The sequence below is a fragment of the Bombus affinis genome, chromosome 6 (assembly GCF_024516045.1).
Source record: "Bombus affinis isolate iyBomAffi1 chromosome 6, iyBomAffi1.2, whole genome shotgun sequence".
Taxonomy (NCBI): Eukaryota; Metazoa; Arthropoda; class Insecta; order Hymenoptera; family Apidae; genus Bombus; species Bombus affinis.
Genome location: NC_066349.1, coordinates 17703941 through 17718999, shown reverse-complemented (window position 1 = coordinate 17718999; position 15059 = coordinate 17703941). Strand labels below are relative to the sequence as shown.

Genomic DNA, 15059 nt, shown 5'->3' with positions numbered 1-15059 from the left:
CTTTCCAACAAATGGAGAACCATCGATATGCATTTTGCGTCGTTGCCTCGTAACGAAAAACGAAAAAGAGTATAATATTTTATTAAACAACAGAGCAAACAACGAAACAAACGATGATCGATTTATACACGATATCTATATTATTTTGGAAAGTACCTGGCATCGCGATTCTCCACAGCCATTAGTGCACATCCTCGGGCATGTTCGATGAAAAGAGATGACACAGAAATACGAAATTTATGATGCGAACCCTGGATGGCGCGCACGCCGATCTCCCTTGTCGTTCGACCGCATAAAATATTTATATAGGCGCACCTATTGCGGCGTGATGAAATTTGAAATTTTACCAAGCTTTCTGTGGCTTCCCTCTACCGTGGGACTCGGATATTTGCTTCTCGCCAGACGTAGCAGATTGCGCTCGACGCTCCACGGCAAAAGAACCAGGGTCCCTACGTGGCAGAAATTTCGCGTTTTTCGCCTTCTATGGATATTATTTCGAAGACATTTACATCGGTCAACGAACGTTGGTCGACCGATTGCGCTATCGAGATTTCTTATTTCGAATATCAGAGTCACAGAGATACAGATTTAAAGAGCAAGTCTTGTTTATTTCTCATATACTATTTATTCGTGTATATACTTCTCGTATACCTGGTTCTATTTTTCAGTTATGTGCGGAGGAGAGCGTGTAGCACCGACCGGCACAGACAAACAGCAAGACAAGCAGAAAAACAGAACAAGATTGGTTCTGGTTTCTTTCGGTAGATATTAGCGCTTTATTCGAATAAACGAACGATTATAACAATTCATTTCCGAGCAATATTATTTATTCCACTGTTCTCGCTGTTGTGACACGTTAAACGTATACGCTGATATTCAAAGTGCCAAAATTCACAGTTATTTTCTTTTACTTATACTATATCTAGTCTATTAATTTATTATTATTAATTTATTATCAGCCTTAGGTTTACAAGTTTCTTTTTTTTCAATTTTATGCACATTGTAATCTAAAAAGTTTCAGCGAGTTTGTCGTCTAGCATCGACCAATCAGACGAACAGTACGGACCAAATTTTTGTTATCGGTAAGTTCGATCTGTTGGCAACTGAAATTGAATTAAAAGATGTTCGTTTAATCTCTCTTCTACCACGAAATAATGTCTGAAATTTCAAAGCAGACAAAGGTTTTCAAGTTTCAATCAATGTCAATTGAAATGGAGATGTTGGTCGCGAGTCGAGTTAACCAGCGAGAGGATCGGCCGTTATTTGTTGCATCGATTTAAACATCGGATGACGATAGCGGATGGAAAATCACATTATGTACGTAGATATGTACATGGATTCTTTCGTTTCTTATCTACTCGTTATAGATTCTGTCATATATCGAAAGTATTCATATTATTGAACAAAATAAAAATAACGAAACTTGCGCATCGCTTTTATTCATAGAAAAATCTTGCAGCATCCTATAGCTTGGTCCATAGGTTGGCCCCTGTCAAATATATCTATGTATAGTCTTTCCATCGAATTGTTGGAAAGCTAACCATTAACCGTGGCTGGACACGAACGTGGATAGGCTTGAAAAGCGTTGAGTAATCTGAATGTAGAACCGACAAGAGGAAGCGCTGGGGGGAGGGGGCGGGGGGAACGGTGCAATGAAAATGGGCCGTGATTGAACCTTTAACGTAAATCAAGCCTCGCCATTACATGCTGTCGAAGCTATAATCGTTGTATAACGTGTTATGCGGCGCACTTTAGCCGTTACAGGAGGAGTAGTATCGCGGTACCAGCGTAATCGGCAGTGATTTAAGCCAAGCGGCACTCGATCATTCGATGGTATATCCAAGTGGAACCAAGCGTCCGCCGGTCGAGGCTAATCTGGTTCTCGTGAAATTAATTCCCGAACTCGACAGACGGCACGGCAGAGACTAAGTTTTTCGCTCCCATAGGCATTACCGGTCGATCGATCAACGAGTCGTCTCTTTGATCGTTGCCGTCTCCGAGCCACCAATAAAACAAAATACCACGAACAGTTAGCTTTTATCGAAATTTTCGTAAGCATCGTTCTAGAACGACGACGCTTGCTGTTCCGAAGCGAAAACGATACGTACGTTTCAACTTTTTTCCAATGTGGTTGCGAGCACGCTGCTCGTCGTACGTGACAAACTTTGAACCTATCGTTCGTCGAAAAATTTACGGGAAATAGGGCGATAGCTTTGAAATTCGATAGACTAGTTGCAAAAATGTTTCTGCTTACCCAGAGTGCTTTGGTAGATTAATATCAATTACGGTTTTCACGCGTGATGTAATATATTTTTGTTTCGGAATATCTATTTATAGTTTGGAACATTGGAATTATTTGGAACATTGTTCGAATCAGAAATGAATACGTATCTGTAAATAGTTAAAATATACACCGTATTATCTTTCGTCGATACATTTCAATCCAAACGGTATATGTAATTGCTTATTGTCGAATAGGACAAGAAATCTGTAAAGGTATAGCGAAAATGGTCATCACAAAATCGTTTAATAGATTTCGAGAAAAATTACAATACGCGATAAAGTCCTAAAAAATATATTATTAATATTTATTAGATATCGAGAAAAAGTTATGGAAAGGGAAAGAGAAGCGTTTTAAACTGAGGAACGAAAAAATGAAAATAAAGTTATATAATTATAACTTATAACACAATACACAAAGAAAGAAGCTTGACAGAGATTCGAAGTGTTACAGCGATGAAATTTTGTATAAAGATACGAGGCAATCACGAACTTTGGCGAGTTAACATCTTGCATACTTTTGAGAGTGCTCGAATTGATAATCTCTGCACAAAAATGCTTTGAAGTTTCAAGATGCTTGGTGACACTTGATATATTGGTTTTTTTGCTCGTAACAGTTGGGAAGTGGAGACAAGCTGCTCGAAGAAATCAGTTTAAGGGTCGATTAACCTACAAAGTTGCGCTACCGAAGTCAAATCGTTATTTGTTCCATCGATGCATATCATTTCATATATACGATTACTAATATGCATTTCTCGACCTATATCAATTAACGAACACACAGACTTTTTTTATTATTCGTTCCTGTTTCCTCGTTTACGCGCTATAAATAGTGGAATCTTTTAAAATTGATAAAACTATGAGATCCAAACGGAAAAAGAAACGTTTGATAACTGAAATACTAAAAAGTAGAGAAACTTTTCTGCAAATGAAACGTTGTGTTAACACGATACTGGTTTTTAGCGGATCGTATGAATTTAAATTCAATTTTCACAAAAGATATACGATAACACACTCTATTGTTATCTTATAAATTCAACTCTACGTCTCATACGTTTCCATCGTACGTTACATAAATTTATTCTTTCGAGTCAAATGTAGATGAAATATTTCTCAAATCTTAATCAATGTCGTTTCATCTCTCGAAAGGATAGTCGTGTTTTCTGAGTAACAATATGTCGCGGTAAAATAAGATTTCTCCAGCTAGAACTTATCTGCGCATTAGTTTAAAAATAAATTCTTAATGGGCTAGAAACGTAAAGCGGAATTGATTTTGGTAACAATTCATCCATCGGGGTCCATCGGGGAATGGAATTAAATAATACACGAAAACATAGGAGACGCGATACTAATTACGTTAAAAGCGTACAAGCGACAGCGATGGAGAACATAGTCCGGCATTAGTAACGACGAAGAAGCTCGAACATGTGACTAGCGAGAACAAAGACCGGCGAACAACGATCTATTTTCCTTTATTCGAAAGGGCACAGTCGTTGGACGCGATAGAGGCACGAGCAAACGCAAAAAATTAAGGAACAAAAGCGGCGAATTACGAGAAAAAGCACGGCACCAGGTTGAAAACTGCGCGCTGAAAGCGGCACGACGACGACCGAACGACGTTCACCGCTGTTCGCGAGCATAGGGAATGCTCGGGAACAGAGGGAAAGGGTAATAGTAGCGAAAATGGAGGAAGAACAAACGCGAGAAGAAAAGAGGGACGCGTAGGACAAACGGGAGAATGGGAAAGAGCGAGGTTCGTTCGCTATTATAAACAGAGAAATGAACGAAGAGAAAGCAACGATGGGAGGAGGAGGTAATGCAAATGACACGCAGGAAAAGAAGAACAGCGACTAAAATCCGAAGGGGACGAAGAAGAGAGACAGTATTGGTCGAAGGATCAGGTGAGAAGGCATTGGTATGGGGGTCAGGGAAAAATATGCTCGCGCAATGGCTTGCTTCTGCACGGGCCAACTGGGGTAAGGCGTGGGTGGTACAGGGGTGAGGATCGAGGCACGTTTAGCGGGTAGAAGAAAGGCGAGGCGGACAAGAGCGAGGAAACGAAAGGGCAGAAAAAGAAGGGCAAGAAAGAGAAGACAGACAGAAACGGAGGTGGAGGAACGGGGTTGAAAGAGACGATAGAAAAGGAGAACTGGATCTCCGAAGGGTGAAACGAACAGAGACAGCGAGACTCCGAGGGAGAGAGCTTGCGTGAGACAGGGAGAGCATAAAAGTGGTCGACGGATGGAGAGAGAGAGAGAGAGAGAGAGAGTGAGGAGGGAGAGGGCGCGCGCGCGATACAGAGAGAGAGAGAGAGAGAGAGAGAGAGAGACGTGGGTTGGTTCGTGGAGCTCAGTTACGCCGCGCCCCTTGCGAAGTGCGCTGCGCCTCACGAGCGAGATTACGGTGTCTTCGCAGCCCGAAAATACTTTTTACCATCACGTTTTCGGCGCGTTTACCGAACGTTCGGCTCCCGTGCACGTTCCTTTGTTTTCGTTTTCGCATTCGGTCCCGCGTCGAGCTGCGTGACATCGTTCGGTGGACACGTTTCGATGTTGCGATCGAGCACGAGTTTCGCGCTAGGTTTATCGGCTGCGAACGAAACGAACGCGAGTGAGAGATTAAGCGACAGGGATAATGATTCGGTGAAACTGTAGCGTTCGCGCGAAAAGTGTGGTGAAACGAAAGTGAATCGGTGAATCGAAATTGACACGAAGAGCTTGCGAGACGCACGCGTTCGAAAAGTTCGAACGTGGGAAGCGTTCTTTTCTCGTTGATTTTTAGGGCTTGACTCTCGGAACTAGATTCGAATAAAAAGAAGACGATAAGGTTAGAGGAACGGGGTGATCCGATGGTTGAAGGAGAGGTTGAACAAGCGCCGATGAACGAGCCTGACTCGGTTCATCGGTTACGATAAAAGAAACGCCTTCGACAATTCACACGATGGATAATGGACTTTGCTGAAGGTTTTGCATTCGGTTTCTATTAGCAGACTCGGTTGGTCACGTACGCGCAAAGATCGAGCATCGAGAATACCGTGGCATCCGCGACGAGAAGAAACCGCTCTGCGATGGATCAAGTGGAACGAAGTATTAGGTCCGCTGTTTTCGTACCTTGAGACCATCCATCAAAGGTAAACAGCACGCTAACCGGAATACTTTGCCATTATATTTTCAAACAGGAAGAACTCTTGTGGAATTTCATTTATTCCTTTTTAAGCGAGATATCAAAATATATATCTAGTAGACTCCGATTAATTTTTATTAAACTAGCAGACTTTAAAAAATAATCAAAGCTGTGGGTAATGTTTCCTACTGGATATATACATGGTTGGTCGCAAAAGTATCTTACCGCGTTAGACATTTAATACATTTTATGCTAAATTATTCTACCATCGACAAACAAAAATGTCCTATCGCAAATATTCCTTGTTTTACTTTACGACGAATTAACATGATTTACCTGGTGATTTGAAAATAAAAGAGCGAATACGTAGTAGAAAATTCTATTATATATTACAAACAGACTAGGAGATATTCAGATCGCCAAATATTTTCGACACCAACTGTAAATATAGTACCTTGAGCTACAATTGTCTAAAAACGAAGATTTCTCTACTTGATAACAAACTTCCGACAATACTTCGATATCGTGTAACAAGTTGATAGAGATAATTACAAAATAATTACAAGGAGGTTTGTGTTACGTGATCGGACCAAGTTCCATCCATTCGAACTCGGAAATACGTATTCGTGGAGCAGAGCGAGGGGCAGTTGTCGACTTTTCATAGACAGATCTCGTTAAAGAAATCGTGTAAATAACATTTGCGAGATAAGTACGTCTGGAAAAGAGGCGTGTCGCTTTCGTCTTTTCTCAATAACGCGACGCTTTCGAGCGTTTCGTTAAACGTAACTTTAAAATTCAAATTAAGACGTAGCCCGCCCGATGGCGAAGGCTCCAGCTTATTTACATTTCCAATTATTGCAAAGACCGCGTCGTTTCTCGATCCATGCTCCCATGAAACTGTTATTTGTTCCAATTGGATCGAAGGGAATAGAACCTGAACCCGAGAAATCCTAAGACGGTTTTAATAGTAGTTATCGAATGCACGATCGCGTCTGATAAAGAAAGGCTATGTTGGCTAACGTTGTTGAGAACTCGCCTCGAAGACGCGCAATGTTCGAATATTCAGGCTCTTGCTGTATGTATATATAAGGTCTATGATATTCCTGATTGTTTTTTCACGCTGTCCAATTCTCGTCGCGTCGTATGTCCGTCTTCGTTATTTTTAACTGGGAAAACAAGACCTACGGGCCCAAGAACGGTGAAAGGAAATCGGATAAAGCGAATAAAAGGAACTTTATGAGATAAAAGAGAAACCTGCGTCTCTTATTGTCAAATATGTATATAGGCTGGAGTTTGTCAAATTTCAGTATAAAAAATAAAAGAAAAGATTAATATAACTGCTTGAGCTTTATATTTCATATCGATAAAGATGTCATTTCAAAATTATGGAAATCGGAGAGGCAGCAGCTTTTCTACGACCTCGCCAAAGTTTGTAATTACGAAAGTAAGTTCGAACTTTTGCACGCGGACAATCTTTTTGTTATCTTAACAAAAAGATACGACGGATCGGCGAAGATAAAAAGTTTTAGGAATACCAAAACGAAAAAACGTCATAAACAACTTAAATGACCATGCCCGTGAGTCTGATTTTAAATTAATTACTAGAGGGTGAATGTTGAAAATTACACAAAATCTAGGTACAGAATATACAAAGATATTAGAGAGAGTATCCGAAGTATAGTACTGTTATATTTATTGGTTGAGAGAGATCTTTGATTAAATTTCATCTCTTTAATCGTACTTGAAAAAATGTGAATTTGAATACCGGCGATCTACCGATTTACCGATTTTACCGATAATAATCTCGGAGTTTGCAAGTCTAGGCTCTGGACGATCAAATATCGATGTATAATAACTTCGTAACAACAGTCTTTCGATCTGCGAATCGTAACCGAATACTAGCTCACCCACTAGTCCAAATCAATCGCTTTGTAATCCCAAGTTCGTGGCAAGTACTCGAACGATTCGAAGACCCGAAATTCGGTGTCGATAGCTTGCGAATGTGACGAGTCTGTTCTATTCTCTCTTCGTCTCTTTCCAAGCTCTGTTCTCGGTGACATCGGAAACACGATGCTCGAATAGCGGATATGAGAGGAAACAGGAAGGGAACCCGAGGGAAACTTTAGCCATCCAAGCGGAAACGCGAAGAGAACGCAGAAGGTGGTCGGATAGTTCTCCTCGAGGGACGACGAACTCGCGTCGATTTCGGCGGGCGAACCATCGAAAAAAAGTTGTTAAAAGTCGAACTTAACTCGAGTTTCTCGGTAAACTTGGCGAGATAATCGGTGTGCTGATGCGACACGGCAACCGATGCCACGAACGTGCGAGCCTAATTGAAATGCCTGTCAATTCTATCTAGTCTAGTAACGTTGTGTATGTACACATATATAGAGTATCACAAAATATGCGGGTATCTGTATTTACGAGGTCGATTTTAGACATGAAAACGATGAGAAAAGTTCACGTACAAAAATGCCGTTGGAAGCTTATATTTCAAGTCGTTGGTCCTTGTATTTAGAAAAGCAGGCCAATCAGAAACCTCGAAGACTCTCGATCAGGAGGGTGGCTCCTGAGTGGGTGAGATCAGGAAGACAGTTTTAGTTTTTCGAGTCAAGTCGGAAGCAGAAAACCAACGGCAAGTTCGCTCGATTCGGTAAATTTCACCGCATCGTAAGATTTTGTCAGTCTCGTTCGGGAGATACGATCAGCGCAAAGTTGCCAATACGTCGAAATTAGATGGTCAGCTTCGATCATCGACGGACGCGTATCGTGCAATATTCAAGGCGAAAAGAAATTGGATAACAAACTGTCGAGCGGAGCAGCCTTTTGATCCCATCCAGTGATAGAGGAAAAGCTGCGTCGGCTGAGTTATCGTACTGCTACTAAGTTAAATTGTTCGTAACTTGAAAATTAAGCCTGGTAACGTCGTTTTGGCGTTTAAAATCCACCATATAAATATCCCGCACGTATTTCGTATTGACACTCTGTATTACAAACGTATCTGTGGCTATTGATTCGACTGGGTCGAACGACGATGAAGAAATTTGAACCCGTTTGCCGACTTTTCATACGCGTTATCGATTTTCGAGAATTTAACGATGCTCGTGTTGCCACCACGAGCATAACGGACAGAAAAATAACGGAAAGTAGCTGGAACGTAACGGAGCCAGAAATTCTCATTGGACGCACACAGACACATCGATCGTTGGGAAAAATGAGATGGTTCTGTTGGGCGAATTGTTATCTCAGGATGGTCGTCTCGTCGTGTAAAAGTTTTTGCCAGCTTTGACGAAGACAGGATTGCTTCATTCAGAAACTGTTGGATCTTGAGAGACGTTGAATAGAGTTGTTAAGCTTGTCTGTATTGTTTGCCGATTCCAATCTAGGATGGATAGGACAGTTTTGTTAGTCAAATTGGATACAACTTACATAGAAAAATCGTTAAATGTGTGAATAGATTAAATTGCTCGATATATTTATTCTATCTAAAATATCGAGAATATCCAATTTATAGAAAATTAAAAAATGAATGAGAATTGTATCGTGGTTACTAGTTATGAATATAAATAAACTGTGAATTTTTCATGCAAATTCATATTTCTGAAAGTACAGTTTACTCTGTTTCTCTTGTCCCGCCCGAGAACAAAGTCAAGCCGAATAGTATACCCGATTAGTAACGAGCCACTGGCCCGGTACCGAGTGTGTTTGCTTATTTCCAAGCGAAACGTATAATTAAAGTAGATCCTCGGTAGAAAGTTGTTTTACCTACCAGTGTAAGTACAGAAAACGCTATGCTTCGTGCGATCTTGCACTTTCAAATTTAAATATATCTATGTCGGGTTGACGTCAGGATTAGGGTTATGGTTAAGGGCGTGAAACGAATCCCCATTTGCATTAGACGTTATCATTATACAATAGAGGAGATATTTACTAGTGCAAATATAATTATGATAGAATTTGACAAGTAATCGCGATAATTAGATACTCGAGAAACTAAAGACAATGATCCTAGGCTCAATAACGAATCCGCGGTCGACGGGATGATAGATGTACGTTCTCACAAAGTCCAAGTCTGACTCTTTGTTAACAAAACGTGAAATATTCACTGATCGTAAAAACGATGAGATCTTTTCGTCGATGAGATCGCACGAGAGCGTGACTCTCCGTCCCGATGATGCCACCGAGGAAAAAATATATAGGGGGTGTGTCTAAGGACACGAGATCCTCGGATTCGTCGAGGAAAGTCTTCGTTCGGAAGGTGAGGGAAATTGTTCAATCTCTATATCGGTGGTTAGAAAAAGATGCTAACAGCCCTTGAGGGAAAGTTGCTAGCGGAAACCGTCGTTCTTGGAAGGATAGATTTCTCTTATCTTCCCGTAGTTGGGACAAAGACTATTTGTCTGTTTGATGGACTTTATATAACTGAAACTTAAGATCTATAAGGGGTCTTCGGTCAGCTAAACATATACTGCGAAGATGCGTTGACATCTGGCAATCGTCTTACCCGAAGGACAAAGTCTGCGTGTGGCGAGCCACGGGACAGAAATCGTTGAAATGTTTACCGTCGTGCACCGTCTCGACTAATTTTTTTAAGGAGAGCTATAGAGTTACTTCGTGCCTTTGTTAGACAAAACTCATCTCTTGACCGCGGCTACGTTTGGCGACCGGATGTCGCCTCGGGCCCGAGCTCGCTATCATAAATCTCAAATAAATACAGTTAGATCGAATGACAACAATTTCTTAATTACGGCTATGGTGGAATCTATATTACAGTATTAAGGGATCTTCCCAAAGTTCCAAAGGGAAGATTCCGGTGTTCTTTCATCTCCGACATATATATATATATTAATATATGTTAATATGATAGACTTCAATTACGAACCAAGTATCCTTAAGTCACAAATAATATTCCGAAATGTGATTCGTAATTGGTAGCAACTGAGCGAATTATCAGAGAATTAACGGAGAATCTGCAAACGTTAAATTTCATCATCGAGAAATAGTTGTCGGCTGAGGTATGTAAAGGGTAGTGGATAAATTCTAAAATACCGTAGTTATTTTGGTAGGAAGGCGAGGCGGTATAGCGAAAGAAAAAGGCAGAGACGGGTCGGTAGAGATGATGGAGGCAGAGAAGCGTAGAAAGGGGTGGCAGTCGGCGTAAACGAGCTAGATTATAAACGTATTAAGGGTCGGTTGTTTTTGCTTTCTTTGATTCCACTGCAGCCGGCGCGTTTTTCGTCGACGGCTGGCAGGAGAGGAAACACCTTCGTTGCGAAAATCCGGCCAGCTTTCCGGCCTTTGTCAAAGGATCGGATGATTAATCACTCTCGTAGTGTTTCCCTCGCTGGGGGCACACGCGCATACGTCACCGCCGACGGGAATTCGTCAACGTCGAAAATTCCGATAAAAGCACGCCCGGTGATCAACCTGCTCGGACTTTGTCGTTCAACAGCGTTGCCACTCGAGCATCTTGCTCGCCCCTTGCAGATGCTTTTAACCACTGTGATTGACCGCGAACAAACGATGGTAGCCAATATAACTGTCTTTACATATACGAAGATCACAGGGGAAAAATCACAAGATTTTCTGATTTTAATATCTCATTGTGAAAATGAAAATAATTTGTTAGTCTCAACGTGTATGTCTCTGACAAATGATTGATAAGTTGAAGACAATAATAATAATAATAATAATAATAATATGATAATAATAATAACAATATTAATAATAATAATAATCAATAGGTTGAAACCAGAAATAGAATTATTAAGAGAAGCCATATTTTGAAAACCAAAAAAGCACATTTTGGGCAATTTAGGATTAGTCGATAATGTACTAAATTTGAAAAGCTTTCGGAATCCATTTAAACAAGCCGTTTCCGTGTACACAAGTAGATAGCCTTCGGTCTCGAGAAACGTGTATAAACGTCATTAACGATTTTGAAATAAATTTTTACATCTCTGTTATTTTACGCACTATCTACGTCTCGTTATTTTAGTAACGTCGATTCGACTGTTGGTCGAATAAACCGCCCTTCTATTCTATGTCAATAAATCGTTAGGTTCATTGCACGCGCGTATAAAGTTACAAGATCGTAATTATCGTGTGTTAATGCGGCGAAACGACTAAGGCTGCATCGATGAAAAGGAATAGTTGGGCAAACGAATTAGCCGGAAATTCCGAATTGATCATTGCTAATCACGGTTGATCCGCTAATTTATTCCACACCCAGCCAAATAGTACCGTTTGTAATTAATTAATGAGGTTATTTATTACATTCTACGAATATGATGGGATAGTCGGGGTGTTGTGACCTAAATTACGACGAAGAGATTGATATCATTAACGTACAGATAGCGTTGTAACTCGAATGACATTTACCGGCATGGGATAATTATTACGTTTCGTTTTATCCTCTAAATATACCAAGGTGTATTTCACTTTGCACATTCTGGATATTTTTATATAGTATGTGTTTCACGGTTTGGTATTGAAATTATTGAAATTATTTGAAGTAGAATCAAATTTCTTAAAACACTCGATAATTATTATCTTGGTTTCCTTGTGATTTAGACGTTCTTTACATCGATCGATGACAGTATTATTTCACGTTACTATACACAATCTTCGTCGCATCGATCATTCGATACAGAAGGTTTTGTACCGCGTGTATCGCTCTATTATTCTCCGCATCGTTGCATCGTACGAAATGTCGCCGATATCGGTAGATCATCTCGTGTAATTACTCTGTGTTTATCATCGACCTTTACGCGAAATGGAATTTCCACGAGACACCGACACGAACAACACGGTAAAATCGACCATTTCATTGTGAAACCAATTTTCTTACTACAAGCAGCCCTCTCCCTGTCGTCTCGTTTCTTTTCAATTTTCTCGGCCGCGTTTTTTTTATCAACCTACGTCGCGTTCATCCGTCTTTCTCGTTTCAGAGCTTGGTCCCACTGGATTTTTGCTCCTGTTTTACTGCTTTTTATTTTCCCCATTTCCGGACACGATAGGGGATAGGAAGGATAGCGCGCTAGGAGAAAATTGTCTGCTACTTATGACAGGTTTCCGGTATACGTCTCGTTTTTGCATCACAATCGTGCCGACCATACAACATCGTGAACACGTCGGCGAATCGTTTAAAACGGTTTCGACGAAATTTAATATTCCTTGTCAGCCTATTTCGTACTCGGCGCATGCTTGGATACAAAGCCCAGCGATTCCGAAGCGAATTCTATGCGAATCAGCAATTTTCGATGTGATAAAATACGGAGCAGCGTGTTCATTTACGTTCGAGCCAGTAATTAATCGTGTTATTTTTAGTACGTGTGTAGACATTTAATTATTTGTAAATTAAAAACGTGCTTTCAGAAATTTCCAAATTGCAAATAACAATGACAATTTTCTCCTTTTTTTTTTTAAATACGTAATGTGTTTTCCTGACAGACTCGGAGACCATCTCCAATTTATTTCTTTTTCATAACTTTTTAATTTCTCGAGTTTATCCGCTGTAATGGATCGAATACAATTTTTTAACAGTCACTTTACGGAAACTATGGTGAAACAGCCATATGCTGCGTTTTATTGCATTTTATCCGTTTTATCCGTTTTATCCGTTTTACCCGACTTGCGATTCACTTTGTCTTTGCAATCGAGTATTAAAAAATCGATTTTGAACTCGCATTCGACGAATTGCGTTTTCGCTTATCCAATTTTGGGAACCGAATAGCATATTAAGAAAATGATAGAATTGTCGAGAGTTTTTGGAACGTAGTTGGAGATTCGTCGAGAAGGTTGAAGCTTCTTTTTGACACCGGTATCACGTACGCGGTACTTGGATCTATGTAGATTTCGCTGGTTGGGCTAGAACGTGTTGCATGGCTCACGTAAATCTGGTTTGAAGACGCAGCAAATGTTTTATATCGTGCGGTAGTTCTTCGGATATATACCGAGGGATTCTGATTGCAAGAATATCATGTATGCTGCTGAATCTTGTCTTTTCTCGAGCGTTATTGAGTTTGCAGAAATTTGCTCTATAGGGAATGGATCGCGGATATTGTTGATTCCAAGTTGTCTTGAGCAACGAGAAAAAAATGCTAGGAATTTAAAATTTTTAAATCGGCTTACCAATTTGATTTTGCATGCGCCAATCCTCGTATTACTTTACGAAGTTAATAGACTTAATAGGTTACTATGTCGAAGGAATGATCAACTTGCAGAGTATCGGACACTTTCTTGATATACGTTCAGAAAATGAGATTCATCAAATATCTATACGTCTTTGTCCTGCATATTTTATTCGATATTATTATTTTTAATTCGTCATTCGTCACTAGCAAGTCATAAATGATTTAACTATAATCCGCTATTCCGATCTATATGTTCCTTTGTATCCATCAACCTCTATCTTTACGTATCGTAAAGTAGAGTATCGTATGTTCGATAAAACGGTGGAGAAAGTTGTAACTTTGGAGCTATCGCCCGACCGAACGACACTTTGGCAAACTACGCTGGCAAGTTGCGATTCATCGAGGATTAAATCGGTTGTCGAGTGGACCGAGTATTCGAAAGTCTTTGCTATCGCGACGAAAAGAAGGAAATTTCGTGGCATTTGCCAAACGAATCGTATCGCTAATTGTTTCTCACGACCAATTCGTCCGTGCTTTCTTCCTCTTGTACTCGTTCGTGTTTAATTTACCATCATCCACTTTCATCTAGAGCAGCTCTACATGCCATTAATTAGAAGGAAACTTTACAGTAATGAATTTCTCTTAGTAAGATAAATTTTTAGTAAGATTAATCGCAACTGTATATCGTTAGATTATTCTGATTAATTGGTTTCGTCTAAGTCTTAAAATCGCGTAGAAATTACTTTCAATGCTACTTTCCTAACAAAATTGTTCGGTCATAAATGATTCAACTTTTACAGAATAATATCAAACACAAATAATATCAAACAATTGTTCGCGTGCATGGAACATACTATTTGTCTCGGTCGAAGAAAAAGCTGAAAAATGACGGACAATTGATCGAACGTTCGCAAGAAGAGATCGATTGGTAAAGATTAGTCAAGTTTTTGCTTACGGTTCTCGTTCTTATGTACGGAATGTACGGAAATGAACGAGAGGGATAGAACGAAATTTTCAAGCTTGTCGTTTCGTATTTCATTGGCTGAAAAAAATATTTTTCTCACTCGCTAGATGTTTTTGAAAACGCGTTTTTCTTTTATTCGTAGACCTAATTTCATCTAACAAAAAAGAAAAAGAAAAGAAAAAAGAAGAACGAAAAGATGAAAACGAAAAAAGATACAGGCAATGTTGCCGCGATACTATCTCCTAAAACAGAGATTTTCAAGTTTTTTGAAAAAGAGCCACGCGACTCCGATGAACTAATTACTAAAATACTTCGGCTCGCCAAAAAATATATTGTACGTATGCATTTGATTCAAGACGCTTACACTTACTTGGCAATCTGAAGGGAACGAAGTCAGTGGCTCTGATTAGATAGTCGAGTACCTCGTGTTCCAAAAAGTCCATCGAGATTCAATGTATGTGCTTATAGTAGTTACAATTTCAAGGTTGTAGTTCATTTCAAAGTAATAACCGTAATGATAATAAACCGCGTATATGTATATCATGCACATTGCATAA

General features: G+C 39.9%; 1 protein-coding gene across 5 annotated transcripts in view; it reads left to right on the top strand.

Moving 5' to 3' along the window:
- Positions 1-4630: 4630 nt before the first annotated feature.
- The window catches only part of LOC126917679 (zwei Ig domain protein zig-8-like), a 237722-nt gene continuing 227293 nt past the window's right edge, over positions 4631-15059 (top strand). For 4 of the 5 annotated variants that reach the window (XR_007711025.1, XM_050724845.1, XM_050724848.1 and 1 more), the window contains exon 1: positions 4631-5410. The gene's annotated coding sequence lies outside the window, so the exon portion shown is untranslated. The remainder of the gene's footprint in view (positions 5411-15059) is intronic. The other variant, XM_050724847.1, reaches the window with a different exon arrangement.